Source organism: Ixodes scapularis, unplaced genomic scaffold (assembly GCF_016920785.2).
Source record: "Ixodes scapularis isolate PalLabHiFi unplaced genomic scaffold, ASM1692078v2 PGA_scaffold11__112_contigs__length_91849675, whole genome shotgun sequence".
In the NCBI taxonomy this organism is placed as follows: domain Eukaryota; kingdom Metazoa; phylum Arthropoda; class Arachnida; order Ixodida; family Ixodidae; genus Ixodes; species Ixodes scapularis.
The window spans coordinates 34,738,355-34,761,007 of NW_024609837.1; the positions used below are offsets into that span (position 1 = coordinate 34,738,355).

Consider the following 22,653-nt stretch of genomic DNA (forward strand, 5'->3'; position numbering starts at 1 on the left):
TGCTTCATGGATGTGCATGTTTCGAACATAGTCATGCGGACAGATTTTGCGCGACGAATATGACAGGAACGCGCCTCCCCCAGCGTTTGCAGACGGTCGTTTGTATGATGTTTTAGCAGAGGGGCAGCGGCTTAAAGTGCGTCTCGCAGAAGTGTAGCACACGACCACACGCTGGCATACGACGCTCGTCCAGATCGACACGGGCAAGTGTACCAATTGGAATCCGGGATAATTGGGTTCCGAAAACACGAGCTAAGCGGTCCCAGACCGGTGTGAACTAGTGAGAATTATACTGAAAGGCTGACAGAAACGCGCGCGCGCCAAGGACACTACTATACGAACAATGGCTGGCCCCACGCAACGGCGCCCTCAACTTACAGCACGTGCGCGGATGCGTATCATAACCCTGGCTGTGACCCACGTTTCGCGATTCCCGCAAACGTGTTCGCTTGAGAGCGGGTACACACACATGCCGGGGTCGCGGGTTCTGCGACCGACACACGCACGCATGCACAAACAATTCTGAAAGCGACAAAACGATCTCCGAATGCGCGTTCGCCGCGTCATATATACAGTCATTGTGTAACGCGATGTTGGAGATGGCGTAACAACTCGTGGAATGCACGGGTACAACTACTACTACTACGGCAAATGGAATATGAAGTGGGGTGAGAAGGAAAATATCGTTAGCAAAGGGCCCGGCGTTCAACGTCAAAAAACGGAAATATATATAAAAAAGGGCGCACGCCGGCGTTGGAATATGAGCGCAGCTGTCCAAATAGGAGCTGCATTTCTCGGTCGTTCTTTACGGGAAGTGGATGTTTGGGGGAATGGGCCCAAGAGCGCCGCCGAATGCGGAGGGCCGAGAACGAGTTCAACGAGAAACAAGAGAAATCGAGTGAACCAGACTTGGATGCATTATTCCAGTAAAATTGATGAAACGAAATTTTGTGACTTGGTTTCGGATAGAATAATACGGGACAATGTAAGGCGCGCACACATACAACGTAGCAACGTAAGGTATTATTGCGGACCATTTACGGACACTCTCACCGCTGCAAATGTTCAAATCAGCGAAATCCGCGTAATAAAAAAAAATCTAAAATAAAAGCCTAAAATTCAGCCCTCCATTGGATGTTTACTATCGTTCATTTTTTTTATCAGCCTTTTAAGTTTTTTTTTAGTAGAAAGCGAACTGAAAGTACAAAAAAGAAAATAATAACATTGAATATTTCCGCACCATTGCCAATTGGACTTCTTTTTTAATAATTGTTCTGCGAAGTTTTGCTATCTCATCACGTTTATGCGCGATTAAACACCGATAAAAGCATCATGTACGCTTAACACACAAAAAAACTATTCCGCCGAATGTATCAAAAAGAAAGAAAAAAAAAAAAAAGAACCACCACAAAATCAAGATCCCAATTAAAGTTTCCTACAGTTGTCTCGCTTTCGCGCAATTTAGTACAACACCTATGTCCCAGACTGGCTAAATAATGAAAACTCGCCAGCAGTCGTTAACGATAGCTTCAAAAACGCTGGAAGAGGCAAAACCTTGAACATTTTATAGTAGCTTCCCAACCAACAAGATTGCAGCATAAGCCGAGAAGAACGGCGAAGGACCAATCACGGAGCGAAAAACCAAAACACGAACAATGACCAAAAAAAAAAAAAAAAAATCGCGCACTATGTATTACGCGAGTTTTCATCCGAAAGCTCATGGTGCCTTCGTGTGCGCTTTGCTGAGGGTGATCAAATCTGGCCATTTTGTTCCAAACGCTTATTTTTATTAGTCTTTGTTCCGAAGCGCGTGAAAGAGCGTGTCCCTGCACGCGCTCTTGGAACGGCCCGTGCTCCGCCGACATTTTGTTTTCGACGATTTCCTCGCATTTTTCCCTGTGAGCGCGTGCTGTCGGCATCGGGTACCATATAGGAAGGCATCACCTTGAACAGAAGGACATGGAAGCACCCTAGCTCACACATCACATAAAAGACAGTGTGCAAACACGAGTCGCCACCGCACACTATCCGTGGATTGAATGCCACGTGCCAAGTTTCCCCCCTTGAACTCATTGCCGTCTGGCATTCGAAGCACGCATCTCGCGGTGGCTCGCATTCGAATCTCTTTGCAGACTGCCTGTTGTACGATGTTCACGCGGTGTGATCCCGCTTTACGTTAAATTGCACTTCCTCACATCAATCGAGACCTTCGGTTGTGCGTAGCTTTTAATTGTGACACTAAGAAGCGCAACAAAAAAAAAATATATATATATATATATATTCGTCTACGTTTTTTTTTTTTTTTTAAATAACGTTATCGAAAGCGTGCAAAAAAATTGACGCGATTTTATTTATTTAATATTACTGCGTTTTTTTTTCTACTTTTTTTTTTGTTCGAAGACAATTAATTCTCTTTCCGGTTCGACAATTTCGTCCAGCTTCAACGAAGTCAGCAAGTTTCGCAAAAATTTATGCATCGCAAGCCTTCCTTTTCTATATATATATTTTTTTCAAAACAACGAGGCAGGCGTACTTTGTCTACTTCATTTCACAATCTTGATCTCAGAGAAGAATAACAGGATATAAGATAGATAAAGAAACCCGAGGTCATAAGAGAACAGGTGGCGAACGCAAACATTTGAATTCAAAAGGGGCGGATACATTTTTGCTCACGCGGAACCTTTAAAAATGTGAAACTTGCGGCGTGCACACTCAGCATGCACACATGAGAGAATGCTTATACAGAGAAAAAATAGGCTTCTGAAGCAATCGAGTTCCCCAACTACGTCACACGACAAACTCTGCTGGTGAATCTCGGGACTGTTGTTCCGCCACTTTCGCGTCGCTATTTTGTGGTGCGCGCAACTGTGACTGCTCGGAGCACGCTCAGACACCCTAGCTCTACCATCGGAATTTACCAGTAGTCAATATATGACTTAGCGAAATAACGCTGTCCAATCTTGGCACGCTTTCTCGCGAGGCGTCATCGTTACCTTTGCAGAAAGTGGCTCGTCTGCTTTCTTTCGGGTACGCGCAATATAAACGTGTCCCACAGTTTGAGAGCGACTGAAGTAATGCAAATCGGAGGAATTGGAATGGGCGTTACCATTGAGCCAGCCATGTCGACAACCACCAAGAACAGACTTATTAAAATGACACGGCCTTTTTTTCAAAACATCCAGCAAGCAAACGACGAAGGACTCAAAGCTCGCCAAAATTATATCGGGCGAAAGAAAAAAACAAAAAGAAAACGGAGCGTTCAAAAAAAAAAAGTAAAGTACTAGATCGGTACGGGATGAGCGATTGACACAGGTCACCAGCACGATCCCTGATTCATGACAGAACGCGGGCATATTGCCCCAAGTTTACAAACAAACAAGCCGTCTGAATCACGCGTCATTTTTGCAGCGCTTTTCCGGTGAGCTGTCAAGAGCATTCACCCGAACAATCATTGTGTTTTGTATTTGTTTAGACGGCGGAAAGTTAGGCAGCCGTGATGAGCTTGTGGTGTCTGCGCTGTACGAAACATTCAGCGAGCGCAGTGCCGCCTCTAGGCTGCTGTCTCGAACGTTCGCCACGCAGTGGTGACACACCACTGACACCACTGACACCACCGCGCACACCGGTTCGATGCTCATCCAGATCAAAACGGGCAGGACTGGGGATTGAACCCAGAATCCCATATCGGCTCTGCAGCGCGAGATTCCCACCAGCAAACATTGGACAAGAAAGCGTACTTTTTTTACGTTGTTTCTGCGTCACCACCAACCGTTGACAAACAAGAGACGCTTATTAATACCTTCGGTGTGTCACCGGGATTGCAGGGAAGCGTCGGTTCATGTTCGTCCATGCTATGCGGCTCGCCACTCGGGCGAAACTTGAGCCTCACGGGTGCATTTAGCGCGTAAAAATCGCAAACCGTACGGACTTTTTTTTTTTTTTTTTTTTTAGATATTGATTTTACAGATTTTTGGAACACACAGGCTTTACCCTTCGCGGTATGCGATCTATTATATGTTGGTTCAAAATAGGTGTTTCTAAAAAAGGCACATAGAGGCTAGGCCAAAACCAACATTCAAAATTTCAATGAAAAAATCAGAGTGCGCAGGCGAGCTGGTGGATGTTGATCATGATGTACAGTACCCGAGGGCCGAGACTGAGGTACGTTCCTCCGCCTCTGCGATTTTGTTTTCCACCAAGTTCCCCTCTCTCACCAGTCTCGGGTATTCTACATCATGATGGACATTCGAAGTTCACCCCGCTTTCGAGTGGGGTGACATCTCATGTTGAATCAAATTCAAATCAAACAGAAAGTTTAAAAAAGCAAAATTTCGCGCTTTTTTTTTTTTTTTTTTTTTTGCTGACGCGAATGTTTTAGCATTTATTTCACATCACACAAATTCTTGTAACCCGTCCGGTACAAGCTGCACTGCCCTCGTATTACAACATTGGATAGATGGATGGATGGATGGATGCTAGTGGCTGTACCCTTGAAAACGGGCGGCAGCTTGCGCCATCTAGCCTAGAAACCAGAATTATCACTCCTTCCTTCGCCCTTCTAAGCCAATCTGCTTCCTCTCTGCTGTTTTTTGTAATCACCAGCAGGCAGTGTGGTGTATAGACAGGAGGCCACATTTTCAGTGTCAGAGAGGGCCTCTCAGCCTCTCGGACAAAATTGAAAAATTAAAACAACCTCGCGAAAAAAGAGTGACGACTTTAAATTCGAGTTACTAGGTTATCTGTGCATATTATTATGTTGAAGAAATTCTGAGGCAAATCGATGATCATCAACATTTCGCCGAAGCTTTTAGCGCCCGAAGTTTCAGAACATTGTGTGGAAAACGAACCAAATCTGGGTATTTAATGTACAGACATCGCAAATACTCTTTAAAAAAAGAAAAAAAAAAAAACGCAATAGCGCGATTTACGCGGCTTAAGTAAATTTGTATGTGACTGTAAAGTGGGACGATTTTTGTCCAATTTTTTCCCGGTTTTCAACGCATCCGTTCCACCCGCAACTTACAGGGTGTCATTTACGGAACTGAATTCACAAATATGGTTTCGACAACGGGGAAGACGCACGCAGGAACAAAGTGTCCAACGGGTCGTGCGACGCGTACAAAAGATTGTCGAATGGCGAAACGACCGACGGGTCGTACGACGTGACGGAGAGATGGCCGAAACTAACTGACCAGGCGCCGGCCAATGACTGCGTCGCGTGAGAGCGAACGACGTCGAGAGTGGTTTGCACTGCAGGTCGCATTCGACAATCTTTTGTACGCGCCGCACGACCCGTTGGACACTTTGTTCCTGCGTGCGTCTTCCCCGTTGTAGAAACCATATTTGTGAATTCAGTTCCGTAAATGACACCCTGTAAGTTGCGGGTGGAACGCATGCGTTGAAAACCGGGGGGAAAGTTGGACGAAAATCGTCCCACGTTACAGTCACATACAAATTTACTTAAGCCCCGTAAATCGCGCTATTGCGTTTTTTTTTTCTTTTTTTAAAGAGTATTTGCGATGTCTGTACATTAAATACCCAGATTTGGTTCGTTTTCCACACAATGTTCCGAAGTAAAAAATAAAAAAGCATATTTATCAACTAGTATAATTTTTGTATCCCCACTTCTCTCTCCTCTCCCTCTCTCTTTCTCTCTCTCTCTTGAAATGGCTGAAAACGAGGTGACAATGAAGTCGAGCGCTGTACTATTAGCTCAAGTTGCTCAACATGTAAAATATGTATTAAAAAAAAGAAAACATCTCACGAACCTTTTAGTGTGCGCTGTGTCATTCACGTTCTGGTTTTTCTTGCAATGATTCGAACCGAACGTCTCTGTTTTGACTTTGTTAATTTTGTTTTCCAACTCCGCGCACTCATTCGTTTGCTCCCGCAGCACTGATCCAGACAGAGATGGGCCGGGCAGCTGGGAGACTTTGGAAGTTATCCTCGATTCCGTCCCGAGCAACAAACAGCACGTTGCTCCGAATCTTGTCAGCGTCCCGGATCAGCGATCCCCTGTGTCGAGCACACTAACGCCCACACCGCTAGCACAGCATACAAAAGACAGTTGTCTGAGACACTGTTTGAGCCGTGTTTCTTCCTTCTGCACTCCTGTCACATTAAACACACTTCATTTCCTTTTCTTCTTTTTTTCTTTACAATATTATACATTGCAGACGACACCTAACAAAGCAACCGACGTTCCCGGTAAAATATTTGTTCGAGTAACCAATACGGTTGACGACTTGTGGTTACTACCAGACTTTTACGCGTTACTGAAAAATAGTAAAGAATTACATTTACAGTTACCCTTTTATGAACGTAAGTGACCGCTACCCCAAAAAGAAATCCATTACTTTCGTGGTGTTACTTCCAACATTATTGTCCTCAAGTAAGAAACGGAGGGAAGAAGGTTGCCACCTCTTCCGTTTATTGACCTCGAGTATTTTGAGCAACAGCTGGCTCTCGAAAGTCTCGTCAGACTTTTTGCGGCATTTCTTACTGAAGATGTCGACTGCTACGCTGATCACCCTTTGAACTGAGACACTGGATGGGAGTTCCATATTGTGCCTCGAGAACGCTTTATGCTCTGCATTGAGCTTTTTCAGCGAAGCAATGGAAGTACTATTTACCTCGAAGATAGAGCGAAGCTCCGTCGTGGCAGGCTTTGTCTGGTATTGAGTTTTAGTACATCGTTTCGATAGCTCCGATATCGCAAAGAACGATACCGGATAACGATAAGATGCACGCGCAAAGGGCGGCGGCGGAATATGGGGTATCGTTATCGGAGTCCATCGGAACGATCTACTACAATTCTTTATTGTCGAAGTCGCGAAGCTGTAGAATTCGTCATGCAACTAGCCAAAACTGGAATAAGAATTGATTTATGCACGTTTTACTATACCGCCATACATTCGTAACAGCAAGGTGATAATTATATAATAAATGAGGTTCGGAATATTCTTCTTTTGGTTCTAAACAGACCGAGCCTCGGTTGAGACGTTGGTGAATAAGCAAAAAAGTTTTCAATATATAAACAGAAGTAATCATAAGAAAATAAAAACACCAGGACACTCGTAACAAGAATCATAACGTCGGTTAAAACAAGAAAATGTAAACGCACGTTTGCCGTGTGTACCTTTTTTGCTGCCGTTCAAAAACGCACGGGGCACGGTCCGGACCGACTGCAGTTTACTCCGGTGTTCTCCGATACACTTCCACTGATACCACGGGTAGCGTAGGGCACAGAACTAAGCCGCAATTGCCCCAGTCATGAGTTTCATTCTCTTCTCGAGCTCAGAATCCCAAGTCTACGTCAGCCACCATTTTGTTTTATTTGTAAAAATCTCTGCTCCTTGAGATAAGATGCGTCCTGTTGGGTGAAACAGGAAGAAGAAAGAAAAAAAAAAGGAAAACTTAGCATTTTCGAACTGCTCGCACAACGCTGACGCACAAAAAGGGGTGACAGAGATACAGATAACCTGGCTGTAATTAAGAAATAAAGTGGGCCCACCCTAGAAGTCTGAATAAAAAAACCGTAAGTAGATAATAAAACAAGGAGAAATAAAGTGAAAAGAAACAGAAAAAAAAATACATCCTGTTTTCAAAGATATGAGAAGTGTGCAGCAGCGAACGAGGATGCATGTGGCAATAACCCCTTCGGATATTATCACATTTCTTTTTGAGGATTTTAGGGTAGACGGAGCGTTCTCTCCTGCTGTGACGTTATGAAAATGGTCGTAGCCACTATAACCGATAAGGACATAGCTAATTCTTGTCTGTGCACTCACCACCTCGAGCTTCTCGAAGAGGAACACAGTCACTTGGTGTCCACCTCTCCCCGCGTCTTCGATCGCAAAGAAAAAACAAAGGGACTAGAAAAAGCAGATATAGCTTGCCCCTCGCTTTTTTCTTTATAAATATTTATTTGGATTTTATGACATTGTTGTTAGGGTCTAAAAATAGATTCAAGTAGATTTATGGGTTTAATGCTATAAAGGAAAGCTTTAGGGAACTTTAGAGTGCCAAGCCTCCCGTTGCCCTGGTCAATGCGAGCGACAGTATGACCGCGCTCGACTTTACCAAAATAAAAACAACCTTTTTCTTTCTGGTGTGTGTGTGTGTGGGGGGGGGGGGGGGGGGGGGGGGGTCAATAGAAATGCAAGGGAATACAACAAATCCCTTAGGTAAATATGCAAGGGAATTAATATGCAATTATTTTGTTACTAAATTACTGATGAATAAGCCTTACATTTGTGATGTCGTTACTTGTAAGGGATTACGCACAAGTCCGGTTACTACGACCACAGAAGAGTAAAAAGAGCGTTCGAAATAAGCGGCTTGGAGACAGAGACAAACGAACCAGAACCGCTTAGATTAACTCTAGGAATGTAGGTAACTACGGTTGTGTATATGGATTCAATTGTTTATAATATGCACGTATTATATGGATAAAAATATCTCGTTTTGTTTCGTGGCTAAAGTTGTATGCAGCCTTTTATTTGTTTATTTATTTAATATTCATACAATTAATACTAAGTAGCCCGCACTGACAATTCAATGCAACGTTTTCAAAAAAAAAAAAAAACGTAATAAAGGAAGAATCTTGCCCGAGTTTGTTGACATTTATTGTTTCTTTTTCCTCGCTCTGGATGTCTACGGAATATGCCAGCGATTGAACCAAGGCTACCACCGATGCCAGCGGGGATGACCGTAATTACGGACGACCCAGTTCGACGATCACTGACGGACGAACATTCCAACGCGGCACACGCGCGCTGCTGGGAAGGGAAACTCCCCGAGACCACGGCACACACACACACTGATGGCAAAGAAAAGTTTCCGCTGTCCCGCCTCCCGAGCGAGTTTTTTTCCCACCTTCGGCGACGTTTCGGCATCTCGCGAGCATCGCGCATGCACACGCAGACCGGTGAAAGGCAAGAGGTCCAACTTGCCAAAAGAGACGTGCCCTGCCGCGTTCTAATCCTATTAGTGACTATACATACGCCGGCGTTAGAACACATTGGAAGAGTGAGTAGAAACAAAGGCCGCTAAAGCTTTGAGTCTACACCCACTGATCATTCCAAGCAGAGCTTGGCGTTCTGACGCACTCGTTTCCTCCTCTCCCCGCAATTTCTACGCAGCATGGCCTGCGCATGACGCCACTGAACCGTGTATTAGTGGTCTGTGCTACCTGCTCTTGACATGGTGGGTGTAACAGTTTCAGAAAACGAGGACGATGAAAGGAACAGACATGACAGGACAACAGCTGTACTCGCAACTGAAATGTTTTATTTGAAAAAGAAAAGAGAACACATGCGTCAGCAACCAGATAACACAATGTGTAATCATACAATACGCCCTCCACGAGGCCCATGTCGTCAAAACAGGTTCACAAGACGCAACCCATGCCAGTCATCGTCTGGCGGAAGAAGGACAGCTCCTTGTCACATAAGGCAACCGACAGCTCACTCGCGGATCTTTCTTCGAGGTACAAAATATAAAAAGCCTCGATAAATTGAACGGAGACAGAGGGCCACCCGCGAAATTATTGAGGTTTTTTTGTGCCTCGGAGAAAGATGCTCGAGTGAGCCGTCGGCTGCCTTATGTGATAAATCGGGTTGTGTGTATGTTTATACAGCCTAGAGCTTGGTCTGCCTCAATGGGTGACGAGTCAGCTGTAGATGAGCAATTTAGCCTGCGCAGTAGAACCGCTAGCCTGGGGTCTTTAAGGTGCACCACGCAGCAGTGATACACCGTACACGACCGCACACCGGTACAATACTCATCCAGATCGAAACAGGCAGGGGTGGGGATTGAGCCCAGGATCTCTGGGTTCTGCAGCACGAGCTTTCGCTCCACGTGCTCCGAGCTGGAGTGCGCTAGCCCACTCGGGCACCGATCACACCGACTTATGTGATAAGGAGCTGTCCTTTTTGCGCCAGACCATGACTGGCATGGACTGCGTCTATACTCTGTTTCACCTTATGTTGCACCGCAGAGAAGGCTAGAAGCGCGAGCTCATAACGTTGGGAGCTGCTCTTAACGCACGCGGCTTGCGCCACGGAGATGCACCCTGGAGCAAGGAGCTCGCGCTTGAAGCCTTTCCTGCGGATAAGGTGAAACGGCGTATAGTTAGCCTATTTTGATGACAAGGGCTTCGTGGAGTGCGTATTGTTAGATTACACATTGTGTTACATGGTACTGACATTTGTGTTCTCTTTTCCTTTTTCAGATAAAACCTTTCTGTTGTGAGTACAGCTCTTGCCCTGTCGTGTCTGTTCCTTTTTGTTTTCTTAAGCTGTTACACCCACCATGTCAAACATTTACCAACTCGCCCATTCAACACCTTGCTACTTGCTCTTGCCGAGAAATACGAATTCGACGGTACGAAATATATGCTGCAGAAGGTATCGCGCGCAGCAGTATTGGCGACGTGCGCGATCGAAAGCGTCGCTGTGGTCGGCCTGCCACGATTGGCCGAATGCTGACTTTGACGTCAGGAAAGGATCTCTCATCGACGGAAATAAGCGGAATATAAGAACTTTAATTTTGACGGTGTTGGCCCTGGTGCTTTGAGAGGACAATGGTTTCAAGCTTCAACCATGCTCCTTACAAACACCATCGGACTTGTGGTTCGCAAGGTAATGACGTCACGAGAGGGAACCATAGAAGGGCGCCACCAAAACATCTCGCCGCTAATAAGGTCCCTCACAATGGCCGCTCATGTGACGTCGGTGCAAGCCATGTGTGGTCGAATAGAGGACCAGACGCCACTGGTCACTGTTCCCGTGGACCTATGGGCCATGTGACTATGTAGATATTAATTTGAGTGGTCACGCCGCTGTTAAACATTAGCAGTTCGTAGTCAAACTATGACATCTTCGTTCTTATATTTAAAGAACAAATGCCGCCTTGAGCTAGTTTGGGAAAGTTCGTTAGTACACATTTTCGGTACGTATGTGACAATTACTCGTACCGTGAGGTCCGCCACAACCAATAACGTTATCTCGAAGGAATTATTTCGAGCGCTCAATTTCTTAGAAATATTTCTAGGGCTGCATATATTCAAAATATCTCGTGGATTAATTCGTCACATTTAATAGTATAATTACCGAATTAATCAGTCGAGTGCAAAAGCCGGTAGAGGGTTTTAATTACTGCAACATCATAACTCATAATGTTGCAATAATTTAAGCCCTCCATGTGCTTTTACGCTGGACTGATTAACAAGTGGCAAATTCAGGTTGTCTTCTTCTAAACGTATCTCATAAATTATAAGCTATACATTTAAAGAACACAACCTCGAGTTGCTGCAGCTACTGACTACTATATTAATATCTTTAAAACTTGAGTGACATCCGTGTCATTTAATTATACAAATATTTCTTTCATTTAAATGTGAGGAAGCGTTGCCTTTGTGCCTTATGCAATCATCGTCTAAAACAATCACAAAGAGAACAAAAAAAAAAAAAAAGCGCGTGATCGCGTTGAATGTCCGTGATGATTTCAGCCGGTGATGTCAAACGCGCTAAAGACGACGAGTGCCGCGGCAGCCGTGGATGCGAACTGACTAAATGGAGTCCTAGGGAACCGTTTGTGCACATCCGATATACAGTGGGCCCTCCGCGTACGAACTGCACATGTGCAACCAGAGAAGACTCGCACATGCACATTTCGTACCGGAGGACCCCTCGTACCGTACCGTATCGTGTGTGCAAAAACGGTTCTCTATAACTCCCTAGTGTGCAGAGACCCACGCGGTTCTCCCCGAGTTCAAAAAGCCCGCAACAAAGACCTTACCAGAGACATCGGGTCATAAATACCGGGCCGGGCAGGTCGGAGCACAGCCCGAGCCCTGGTTCCAGCCCGCAGGTGTTCCCGGCCCCAGCCCCCCGTGATTGACGTCGCCGAGCGCAACAAGAGCGACGACCCACGGGCCCGAGTCGTGCACGCCGCGTGATGCGGGCGGGAAGCGATCCGCCAGACGACATAATGGCAAACGCGATGTACCTAGACGCGACGACCTTCGGGCGGGCAAACACAGCCCGCGGCTGCCGCTCCCCGCCTGCGTAGCTACATTCGAGCGCAAATATGGGAACCATGGCTTCAGAAACGACCGACTGATGAACGCCCGCCCGCACGAACGCCCCGAGAGAACTCGAGCGAGCGCCCGCGCGGGTATGTTCGTGGAATACCGGACGGAATACGTACGACGTTCTTGGACAGCGGGTCACGCGGGCGGGAGGGCGCAGCTTCTGTACACTTCGTGCGCATTAACTTCTGTCAGAGTGTAATGAGTCTGAAATCCGTTGGGCACGATCAGCAAATAGGACACCGGTCAACTGGTTACAAGTCTTTTTATCGAAGCGCCGGGTTTCACTTGAGTCGACGAGCACTTCGAAGAAGCTGGTTCGGTGATGAGAACAGGGATCGCAACAAAAAAACTTGTAATGCGCAAACGATCTGGTGAAGGTTCATCACTATGAGCGATATTTCGACAACGCAACATACAGGCACGAAGGCTTCGAACGGCAGCTGTGTTTGGGCGTTGATTGTGTATGGGTTTCGTGAATTATAAATTGAACAAAAGATAACATATATTGAATTACTGTTGCTGCAAAATCGACTCTTGGTAGGTTCGTGGAAACGAACGAAGAAAACAAAATTAAATGCATAACGAGACAACAACAAAAAATTACAGGAAAATCTATTGGTGATTTCTTAAGGAGTGCTTAGCATGACCCTTGGAAACGCCACACACGTCCCCTTTTGGGAAACGCTAACGCTGGCCCCTTCACTCTTTTTCTTTTGGCGTTCTCTTTTGCTTCCTCTATAATTTGCTGCCTCTTTTTTGACCTCGTCACGGGGTCAGTGTGAGAGTTTCCCAATGGGGGACGAATGTGGTGTTTCCCAAAGGTCCTACTAACGGATTCTCTATGAAGCCACCGATGGATACTCCTGTAATTTTCGTACCCCTTTTCTGTACTCCCTGCCTGCCAGGGTACGTCGACTCCCTTGGATATGGTCATCCATGTCACTCGTGGAGGGAACCGCATCTATCGCTTCAACTATACACACACATCACAGACCTACTACGGAAACCCAGAGCAAAGAAGATGGCGTCTGCAAAAACCGAAAAGACCTTTCCTCAACGCCATCATCTCGAGTGTTCTCGGAACGTTTCATGAATAGAGCGCGCACCGAACTTAGTGCTGTAACAGGCTTAAGCTCAGCTGGTCGGTTTAATCATAATTCAGACAAGGTCAGCTGAACTAGAATAAACACGCACGCAAAGAAAAGACCACACAGACCGCTGGATAAGGCCAGCGGCCTTAACTAACATACATGCTTTTGAATAAGGCCTGCGGTCTGTATGGTCATCTCGTTGTGTGTATGTTTATTCTAGTACAGCTGACCTTATCTGAATTACTGCTGTACCGTCGATGAATATGGCCTACGTTGGCAAGGTAGGCGCAAGCTTTTTTCGTTAGAATCGCTGTTTCAGCTTGTAACTTTTCGTAACTTATTTTATCTTCATGCTTATATCTCGCAGTGGTAATATTGACTCATTTTGTCATCCATAATGCCTAGTTGAAAGCTGATTTCCTCCGCTGGGTGTGTCTGGAAATTGTCCAAAAGTTAGTTCTATCGGTTTTCCTTAATCGCGATCTCCTCCGCGATGGCAGCGAGCAGCGAACTTACATTGACCGTCACAACGCGACTGGGTTCTTCTTATTTTGAAAATTAGTACATAACGTTGCTGAAAAGAAAACTTCAATTTGTGTTTGTATTGTTGGAACATACTCATGCATCGATTTCGAATTGTTGAATTATTGATCGACTCGCTTCGGCAATGGGGCCGCTCGTCGACACGGGATCCTCAATTAAAACTTTATAAACATCTGCAAGCCCGTGGGAGCTGCCTTCGATAGTTCCCTACAATGTTCTCATTTCATGCGCCCTCGTTCACGTTATATTTCATTGTTGTGGACGACGTGAAACGCCAAAACTATTCTCGGTGTACTGCATCTAAAACGACAAATAACCTGAAGGGAATTCAATCGCTGTAAGCTCATATAGTCTTCTGAGTACTCACCTCCCATTTCTATCGGTGAAGCGTTCAGTATCGCTCTTCTAAGCATCGCTGCACTGGCAGATGCCATATTATGGGGCAGAAACTTTTCCGAACGAGTTGAAAAACATTATCCGCGGCACGCACGAACACAAGCCGTGCCCTACGTCGGATAGCCAGCACTTTGGAGAACCCGACCAGCATACCCAACGCGGGAGCTGCAAAGAGCACTTTCGCCAACGTTATAACCTTAGCATGTCCGCGGAGCGCTCGCTAGATAGCGCTACAGTATTCAAAATGGCGCTACCCAGGATAAGACGTCAAAATCAAGCAAATATGACGGTCTAAAACAGGTCGTGACGGTCCATGTGGCCCGCTTAACGCAGAGTGCTCCGGTTTCAGCAAGTAAGCATTGGACTCAGAATGGTTTGCGCAGATTTTTATTCACTACGTTTCAAACCTGCGGCGATGTGTTGGTGTTCAGCGACCTTCCAGAGGATCGACGTTCTTCGGGGAAGCGATGGAAGGACTGCCTTTCATCGGTCCTACTGTGCTGATGAACGTTGATAAACGCACGATCTATGGTTCCTTTGAACCATGGTTTTGAGCCACACGGTGGCGTAGGTTGCGTTCAGAGCGACCCGAGCAACAAGCTAAAACGACAGTAACCATAGGGTCACCGACACAACTGCTCCATCGCACAGACCGCCGACAACATGTAGTCACGTAAGCCACAAGGGACAAGCAGATATCGTGGTGAAAGGACCTGTCCCGTCAAGTTCAGTATTTTCCCGCTAGGTGCAGTCCGTTTCGCTGGAGTTGCGAATAGCTGCGAATGCTTAGAAATTCAGTAAATCACAAATGTAACGTCACGTTTTACTTATGGAATTGCAACGAGAGTTCCCATTCCTTTTGAATCAATATCGACTTATAACGGAAAGCTTGTTCGGAAGGTGAAGAGGAGAAACGGGCTTTCACTTCAACTTTTTTGAGAATAAAATAATTTAAAAAAAAGCCTCGATACGGTTAATGCCTGTCTCCCTGACTTTTCCATCCCCCGATTTTCAAGGTGTTTCCTTTTGTTCGTTTACGAGCGCGTTCAGCTGGCGGTCGAGCTGCGGAATAGTGGTGGAGGCTGACAATCGGCCCCAGCTGGCAACTTTTTTACGGCTTCCTTGGTAAGAGGACATATTGTGCTTGAATGTGCTAATGATATATCTTCCCTCTAATTCCAATCAAGCGAAATGAACTTGGGATATCTGGCATTTTCTACGAATATCTGAAGCCAAAGCTCATCGATATTAAGATATAACTGGGCTAAACAAACCATGAAAATTTGTTTGATGCCGAGAAGAAGTGAAAAAAGCACAGAAAAAGTAATTTCGAGAAGGGATGGATGGATGGATAGATGAATCCGGCTGAGCCCTTTGGATCGGGCGGTAGATCACGCCACCTAGCCATTTTGTTTTACCATATAAGCTTAGAATATTTAAATGTGAAAACTGTATTCACTCCGCACTGAAAAGAAAGTGAGGCTATAAAACCCCTTGCCATTGGTTAATAAGAAAATACCTAGTTTTCTCTCGCTTTCTGCCACCATTCACTTAATCTTTGCTTGGTAATCTCTACTGTCTTGAAATCCACTTTTCCTTCACTGTCTCTAAAACCCAATGACTTTATTAAATCTATGTTGTAGGAATAGGGTGAAGTCCTTTACAGTAGAGTATCAAGTGCTCAGCTGTATCGTTCTCCTCTCCACAAGCAGCGCACACTGTATCCATTTCCTGGTACTTCGCTCTGTATGTTCTGGTTCGCAAAACACCTGTCCTTGCCTCGAACAACAATGAGCTTCCCCTAGAATTGTCATAAATGCTTTCTTTGGCAATAACTGTTTTGTTTTATCTATAGCTTTCCAGAGCCGTCTTTGTCTGCATTCCCTCTAGCCACCGATCTCTTTCTGTGGCCTTAACTTTCTTCTTAACTGAGACCTGCTCTTCCGTAACTCCACTATAGCCTAGAAACTTTCCTCTTAATTTCCTAGTGCGCTGTCTTCACTTTGTGTCTATACTCCTCATGTATAAATAGTTGAAAACCTTTCGTGCCCATTGCTCCCCATCCATTTGCCTCAACCGATCCTCAAATTCTATCTTGCTCACAGCTTCCCTGCCTTCAAATGACGCCTAACCCATGTCTCTTTGTACTCCCTGGTTTGGCGTTTTGCAATGTGCCCCGAAAGCCAGCCTACCTACTCCACGCTGTTTTATTTCTAGTCTTGCATGCGCATCGGATTTCATGCATAGCACTCCGTTTTCAAAGGTCGAGCCAGGCACCATGACCCTTTTCCAAATCTCTCTCACCACCTCATACCTGTTGTAATTCCAAAGTGCTCTATTTTTCATTACAGCTGCATTTCTGTTGTCCTTACCTATTATATACTTTTCATGCTCGCTAAGATATTCTGCACCATCACATATCCATACTCCTAGATACTTGTATATACTAGCTCTCTCAACTGTAATATTCTGTATCTTCAGCCTCTCAAATTCATCATTGTTAAAAATCATGACTGCTGATTTTTCACTACTGAATTCTAAACCTAATTCCTCTCCTTCCCTACCACAGATGCTCATTAATTCCTGCAACTCTGTCCTGTTGTTAGCCATAAGTACGATATCATCCGCACACATCAATCCCGGTAAGGATTGCTAAATTTTTTGGCCCAGCTTACTGCACGATAGGTCGAATCCAAGCCCACTCTTCTCTAGTCTATCCTCCAATCCTCTCGATTACAACATAAACAGCAAAGGCGATAACGGGCACCCCTGCCTAAGGCCTCGTCTTATCTCCATTTTCCCCGTCGCCTTTCCTTCCCATGTTATAATCACCTTATTATCTTTGTAAATGTTTCTTAATAGAGCTGTTAGTCCTTCGTCTAGGTTTAAGCTCTCCACTATGTCCCACAGGTTCCTTTGGTTCACATTGTCATAGGCACCCTTGATATTCATGAATACCAGCCACAGCTGTCTGTTTTCTTTTTGCGCTATTTCTATACACTGTGTTAAAGAAAATATATTGTCCTCCAACCTTCTTTGTTTCCGAAACCCGTTCTGTAACTCGCCCAGTATGCCCTCGCAGTCTACCCATTCCTCCAGTCTGTTCTTTATAATCTGCATTACCAACCTGTAAATAACTGGTGTCACGGTTATGGGACGATAATTCCTAATACCAGACGTATCTCGCTTTCCCTTATTTATCATACTCATCCTACTAAGCCTCCATTCATCTGGAATATTTCCTTTTGTTATCATAGTGCTGACTACCTCTCTTACCTACATTCGACTTACATTCTGTGCCACCTAAAAATATTATTTTAAAAAAAATCCTCCGGATATCCTTTAATTTTGTTTCAATTCGAATTTTCACCCAGTCCAGCTAAAGCGCCCGTGTTTAAAGGGATGCTGAACCAAACAATTTAGTGTCCATAATAAGTGGAGCACAATCTTTCCACGAGCCAGCAGCCACCGGTATGAGCGAGAACACGCAACGAAATTGACGTCATAGTCCCGCATTCACACTTAGGATAACAGTAAAATGTGTGGACTACGGGGAAAAGAATAGCGAGAGGTTTTTCATCTCCACAGTGGGATCGGGTGCGAAAGTTAGGCGATTAATTGGCGTGACAAACACGTAGTGTTCACTTGTGGAAATGACGGAAATTTCGTTGCCTGTGTTTGCGCATCCGGCGGTTACTGGCTCGTGGAAAGATCGCGCGCCACTTACGTATTATGTACACTAAAATGTTTGGTTCAGTATCCCTTTAAAACATAAAATATAACTGAGTTGAAACACTAATGGCAATCAAATAGCTGCATCAAATAAAACATCTCGTGCCTCGAGATAAAAAAAAAAGGGTATGTGGAGTAGAATGAGCATAGAAAGCAATGTCCTTATGATAAAAATTAAAAAAACAAAAACACTTCGGCAGCTGACATCAGCTATGTGTAACGTTTTCGTAATCCTCGTTAGAACTGCAATTCTAAACTGGCACGCTTTCTCGGTTCTGGCAGATCCACTCGAAAAGCGACGTTTACCCTCAAATTTATTATTATTATTAATTTTTTTTTTTTTGCGGGCGCCGTTATTTTGGTGGTTAAGTACAGAGCGGGAACAATTAGCGATCGTCACGATTCCAAAATTCTGACATTCTGAGCTTTGGTTATACATATGGTGTTGGGACGCTCAGACGATATCGTCTTGCACTGTCGCGAACTGATGTAACATATCTGGAGGATGAAAAACAGTTTCCATTATCGAGTAGCTCTAAATTCTCCAAATGCGTGTCAACCCATGACGATTTCGTAACGTCGGCAGTGTGAAGAAGTTACTGCTGCGAAAGAATCGATTTAGAAGAGTTCCTACGCAACCAGGAAGTTCACTGTCCCTAAGTAAACGCAGTCAATGAGCCGCTACCCATCTGTTTTCATTCTGATGACCCAGCGTCGATCTGTCTTCTGCTAAGGGCGAGGCAAAACGTGAATTCACAAAAGTGTCAGAGCGAGCTCTAATTTCGCGTACATGTTTGTCTTCATATCGTCTGCTCTTTTTCATTTGCTATACGACAACTCCGCATCAGCAGAAAATGTAACACAATCAGACACGGCTAAGGGCACAAACTTTGCCACCGAGGAAAACGCTCACGGTTGAAAGCTGAAACGACGTAAATTAATCGAGAACGAAGAGACCAAGCTCCATCTTAGTCGTTATGCTCGGGGCTCGATCGCTTCGCTGCGGCCTGTTGCTTGACTGGGGGACGCTCGGTGATCCAGCCAAACTTCCCGAGTTCGTCGCTGGAGGTTCGGCCCAGCTAGAGTTCCTCGATATACAAGAACTCTAGGCCCAGCAGACAAAAGCAACGCATTTGCGTTGTATCGCGCCTCGGGCCGCTCGTTCGCCGCCAGTTACCGTGACTGAAGTCCCCCGACAGTTCTTTTTACAAGTAACGACAACCAACGCAAATGACGAAGCACATTCCGCAGGAACAAAATGGCGTCATTCACTTGTCTTCAGCTGTGCACCGCCATTCCCTTCCTAAAACCTGCAGCGTCACGCAGTCGGCGCTTCAAAGAGTGCAGCTACTTGAAGGAAGCACGAAGGGCTCCTTTAATCGAGGAACTTTAACCGTGGCCGCTTCCTCTTCTCGTCGGAAACACCAAAGAGAGTTGTCCCCGAGTAAAGTTGTTAAACGCCTCATGATGTTGTCCGTCCTCCAGCTTCGTTCTCTTTGAAAATTCGCGTCGTTTGCACCGTGAACAGATACCAACTAGCTTCAACTTTTTGCTCTCTCGTGGAAAAAGCTGCGGGCTGCGCGACTCATTGTGGAAGTCGTTCAACGCAGGAGAGAGCGGCGAACGGAAATCAAAGTCGGCACACAGTAAGTTATAATTCATAGATTCTTTTTTTTTTTTTTTTCAATAATACACCAAGAAAATGCAGTTCATATGTGCGATGCAAGCCCCGTAAATCATCCAGCATAAAGACCATTTCTCGCAATTAAAAAAAAAAACGACAACAGAACGCGAATAATACGTGTGATTTGACAACCTGGTGAGCGAACAACTCACCAGGAGACCCAATACACCCCGGATAAAATTTGCCTCGCGTTTCGCGTAGCCTCTTCCCCGTGGCCCGACAAACCTTCGCCAAATGTAAGCAAAGGAAAGCGGCCACCGGGTACACGTTCCACGCGTCACGCCTACGCCGATTCGGCAATCCTCCACCGACATTAAACTAAAGGTCGTTTAAGCGCCTAACGACATTTTAAGACAACTCGCCGATCCTCCGAGCGGCCTATCCACCAACCCAGTGTTTCCAAACAAGCCCGCTTTTCCCACACCAGGTGTGGGCACTGCGCTTGCGCAGAAACAGAATTCGGGAGGAATGAAGCTTTTGCGCATGCGCAGTGCCGACTGTAGCGCCACCTCAGTGGCGTGATGTCAGAGAGTTGGTCGTTTCCAGTGCTACGATCCAAAGGAGAACAATCGAAGCAGCGCCAAAAGTGCGTCGTTTCTTATGCGTTAGCTATATGACCGGCTAAACCAGTCGCGCATAGCGTATATGTCATGATCCTGCGCTTTTCTCTGCGTGATAGCCACCGGTGATAGCGAATGCTCAAAGAGCACCATGACGATGCAGTTTTGGCGCTGTTTGATAGCCACTATCGGGAGTGTAGTGTAAGAAGCAAGATCCCGCTTTGGAGTGTGGACTTGGAACGTTGTCTTTGTTTCACAATCCACTTTGCGTCGTTGTCACGTGCCCGACCTCGACGCTCTTTACTGGCCAGCGGTTTCGTATACTTTCCCCCGATTGCCTAGTGACATATAGCTCTGCGTAACGATGAATCCAAGTGCTTCCTTGGCATTCGAGCGACAGCGTGGATGTCGGGGGGACGAGCGGTCACGAGACCATGTTCGAGGCACATTCCGTCGCCAAAAGAGACATCGTAAAAGCGGCTTAGAGATAAGCGACGACTCTGTGCTGTTTAGGGTCATCGCGACATCGTCCCATGTAGGCATAAACGAGGCCTGCACAATGAGAGGGCAAAAACAGTTTTAAACAAAAGGGGGCCAGCCCAGGCCAGCTAGGTTTGAAACCGAGTACAGACAAAAATAGCGCATGGTGAATACGCGAGAGATAGGAGCAAGAGGATAATGAAAGTGTACGGACGTTTAATGCTATATCTTACATGCTATATCTTAGTCTGGGGTACTACTACGAATACAAATTTAAACAAAATACTTGTGATACAAAAGAAAATATTGCGAAGTATTTGTAACGTGTCATACGATCACAAAAGCGAACCTCTCTTTAAACGTTTAAATTTGATCCCTGTAAATAGATTATATAAATATCGTTTATGCATTACCTATAAATCCGAAGTACAAACAAATCTTCCTGCCCTTAGTGAATTGGCGTCTCTCTCGCTAAGAGTAGCAACATGTCCTACTCGAAACACGGAAATTCGGACGCTCCCTATTTGCAAAACTAACTACGGTGAACAAATATTAAAGTATGCACTTCCTCGACTGCTTAATTTTCTTGATACTCACAACATTGACCTTCCGACAACATCTGTAAAAAATCTCCGAGCATTTTTTTCTTTTCCAAATGTGATTGCTTAGTTCTCATGTTTCATAACCTAAATTTTTGCTGAATTGTATAATGCTGTGCTTGCATGTGCTTTGATTTTGTTTGCCTCTTATATAGTCGCACCTTTTTTGTAATATTGTCGTGTTCTTATCTCTGAAATTGTTATCTTTTCTCTTGGTTTTCTTTTTGGATTACTTGTGCCACTGCTGCCATATGTAAGGAGGGGAGGGGGGGGGGGGGGGGGGGGCGAGGGCCCGTCAAGCTGCATGATGCAGCTTTTTTCTCGGTCTCCCTCCGTCATTTGTGTTTTGACGGAAAAATAAACATTATTATTATTATTATTATATTAGCGCCGTGATGTTTCGGTTACGCCCTCTTATGGCTCTCGTCCGTGACGTCACGTTCGTGACGTCACGAGTTGTAATCCTGGCTACTGATCGTCAGTTGAGAACTACTAGTTAGATCGTGCTTGTAAAAAGCACGAAGGAAGCTCGGAGTCAACGCGGTTTGAAACGAACGCCGTCAAAGTTGGGAGTCTGATATTGTTCTTACTTCCGTCGATGAAAGCAAAATTAACTTCATAAAAAGACGCCGTACTAACGACTGGTCAATCGCGAATGCCGACCACAGCGACGTTTTTGGTCACGCACGTCACCAATGGGTGATTTATACAAATCTACAGCGCAGCACGCGCTTATTCGTCGCTTCAGAAAGCGAGCAAATCACGCGCCATATACGCACGAACGCTGAAACTGGCACCGGCCACAGGCCCTTTCTTGGGAAAGGGCCTTCAGAGAAGACAAGCAATGCTATCATAATTTTATATAATCTGCAACGAAGCACCGCACAAACAACCCCGTTTTTATTTTTTTTTTAAGATAGAGTTTTGCATTACCATTTGCACAGGGAACTGCACGCGAGTTGTCTTACTAGACAAGCAAACAACGAACACTAGTTGAGAACATCTCAAGTGGGCGCCCTGTTATCGAGAGTTTTCAGAGCGTCACCAAACGCCCAAGAACCAGCTTACTTGTGAACAAGCACTACAGCGGGAGATTGCTCAAGACAGCCGAGGAGATAATTATGCGTTTCAGTCGGCATGTCTCCGGATTTTCGAGATAAAGAATGCATGCATCATCGGCAGCTGCTTTATCGTTTTCTCGACTAATCGCAGCGCGAGGCATAAGCTGCTCCGAATGACTCGCACACTCGGAAGAGATATTTACTTTCACAAGTAGTGTGCGGTGCTAACTAACGTACATGATGATTGAAGACCTGAGACTGTGTTTTGGAGAACAGAAAATCGTGAAGTAGAAAGAAAAAGGGACAGACAACGTCTCAAGACGTTTGTCCGTCCCTTTTTCTTTCTACTTCACGATTTTCTGTTCTTCAAACCACAGTGGTTTTCAATCATCATGTATAACTTACACCAG

General features: G+C 45.3%; 1 protein-coding gene across 1 annotated transcript in view; it reads right to left on the reverse strand.

Annotated features, from left to right (window-relative positions):
- The window catches only part of LOC8037536, a 49,371-nt gene that overhangs the window by 25,829 nt on the left and 889 nt on the right, over window positions 1-22,653 (reverse strand). The gene's annotated exons all lie outside the window — the stretch shown is intronic.